We start from the raw sequence: 2,500 nt of genomic DNA, 5'->3' as shown, positions 1-2,500 counted from the left end.
TCGGTATGGCCCAGGAGCTTGCTATAAACTCACTTTATTTTGTCATCTTGCAATTAAAAGTGGTGAAAGCAAAGAAATACCAACTCAAGCCATTTGGGGGAGACTCCGCTCTGTTAAGGTTCTATCGGTGTAACGTTTGTGTCTCGCAAAGTTAATTTTCTGCGTAGTACGCTGAGCGTTGCATTGTCTTGTGTTTACAAAGTGGCCGCTTATAGGAAATGGTCGCTTACGACAAGTTGTCGCTATGAGAGATTTGACTGCCCGGAACAAAAGACAATCGTGAGGACCAGAGAACTTTGCGTGGCTCTTATGATTAGGCAAACTGTTTCAATTCTACGAATTGTCTCTTAATTTCCGAGATAGGAGAAATGTTTTGAATAAAGAAGCGTAACTCCACTGGCTAATTGAAGTCGTTGATCAATTACAAGAGGATAGTAGTGAGGTACCCAAATGTCTGTTGAGTACTAGTTTTTCGGCCAAATGGCAGTTGCGAGTAGCAAGACTATTTGTGACTGACCGTGCAGGTCCTGGGGCCTGTTTCTCGAAAGTCCCGGTAATTACCGGGCCCGTTAACTTACCGGGACCGTTACCGGGAAACTTTATCGGGACCGAAAGAGTGTTTCTCGAAGCACCCGTAATATTGGGTTCCTGAGTACCCGAGGCCGATCAAAAGAAACAGAGTCCCAATACAGAACCCGGATCCTACAATAACTAACGGACTCCGTAATGTTAGCAAGGGTTAAGTGGACCCCGTTTCAAGTAGTACCCCGAAGGTGGATTTATAAAGAGAAACACTCGGCGCCCGATATTCTCACTCGAGCCCCTTATTGGACGAAGGCTTCCCCCCCTTCCCTTGTAAACAAACGGACTCCGAAACCAAACATCACAGCGGATGAAAGATCGGGCCCGAAATCGGCTGCCTTTAAGCGTTTTCACTATCTCTGTTTTTTCTCCGTTTTATCGTTAGTCTTTTGTCTTTTTGTTCTCAATTTTTTCCGAGGCGTAAGAGACATTTCGCTGAACAGAAATCCAGCAAAAGAGGGTGAAACGCAAGAAATAAAATTCTTTCTTTAACTGGTCGTTATTACCTTACACCTTTTCTTTTCTCTCACACCACAGGCAGCCCAAGCTCAGTTTTTATGGGAAAATTAACTTTGAGTTTATAAATGCTAAAATAACTGAGAAGCTGAGCTGAAAATGTAGAAACTGAAACTTCACTTACGTCTACATACAGTTGTCCTCGTGTGTTCTGTGCAATCGGAGGGCAAACTTGTGTCTGTTTTAGACGGGTTTGTGGCATTCGAATTTTTACGATGCCGTTAGTTGTCAATTCCCCCGATTGTGGACAAAATACTGACCCCCAGTCCATGGTCTACCCTAAAATGGACTAACTCCTAAGAATACCATTTCGAATGAGTACTATTGAAAGAACAGAATTGATTATAAACAAAATCATACATACCTTGTTTATTTTTGTGCGCATGGTGACATGCAGCTAAATCCAAGAACTGCGCCGGTTTCACTTCACTTACATGATGTAATCGGCCATCACAACAATAACATTATCGAAAGCGAACCTTTTTAAAATGGCTGCTTATACTTAAATACTGTTGATCAACACTGTTTAAAATGGGTGTTTAGGCTAAGGTAAGCCTTGTTTTAGACGTGTCTTACATATAGACAAACAGTACTCTTTTGAAATAGTATTTATAGGGTAGTCCATTTGGGTAGTCCATGGACTGGGGGGTCGGTGTTTTGTCCAACACCAATTTCCACTCATAAAGAAAAGAAAGGCTGGTGACTCGTGGCGATCTCGTCCCACAAATTGCTCTTGGATCACAAATTAGCGGTCCGAATCTCCATAAAAGATCATGGGTTCAAATCCCATTGCACTCCGAACATTTCTGCCTTTTCATTTGTTGCTGTGATTATGCAAGTCTCTTTAGAAACTATTATTAAATGATAATAATTTTTTTCCAGAAAACAATATTTATTTTTTGAAAAATATAGCCAAATGTTCTTTCAATGGTAGAGACTAAAATGTAGTTTGAACTAGATCCTAAATGAAAACCACGGACTAGAAGCAAACAAAGAACTGTCAATGGCAGGAGTTGGAAAAGGGAAAAGGTTTCAGGATTTGAACCAAGGAACAAAACCACAGTGCACGTGAAAAGATCTTGACTCCTGTCCCTTACCCTCCCAAATATATAAAAGTAAATGTAAAGACCCACACATGTACTTCTATTGCAAGCCACTCCATTAAAGAAAGGAGTCAGGGTTCTTGTTGGACATTTTCGTACACATACACACTTAAAGAGTCAAGGTCGGCCAGCTCTGGGATAACCTATCCTCAATTTTCGTTTACTTTTCCGCTATTTTTTGCAAAACTAGGTTACAAAATGAGTTTAAAATTCGCATAGAAACCTATGCGACCTAGACCCGATGTTTCAGACGTTTCGATACTCCAGCCAATCCTTTTTCATTCATCAAAATAAATAAG

The 2,500-nt window shown here is 40.9% G+C and overlaps 1 protein-coding gene across 1 annotated transcript in view; it reads left to right on the top strand.

The window, feature by feature from the left end:
* LOC138037167 (uncharacterized) overlaps positions 1-2,500 on the top strand; it is a 31,861-nt gene that overhangs the window by 10,081 nt on the left and 19,280 nt on the right. The window lies entirely within an intron of this gene.

Source organism: Montipora capricornis, chromosome 2, assembly GCF_036669925.1.
Source record: "Montipora capricornis isolate CH-2021 chromosome 2, ASM3666992v2, whole genome shotgun sequence".
NCBI lineage: Eukaryota > Metazoa > Cnidaria > Anthozoa > Scleractinia > Acroporidae > Montipora > Montipora capricornis.
The sequence above is the reverse complement of the archived record's forward strand: the minus strand, read 5'-3'. Positions and strand labels throughout refer to the sequence as shown.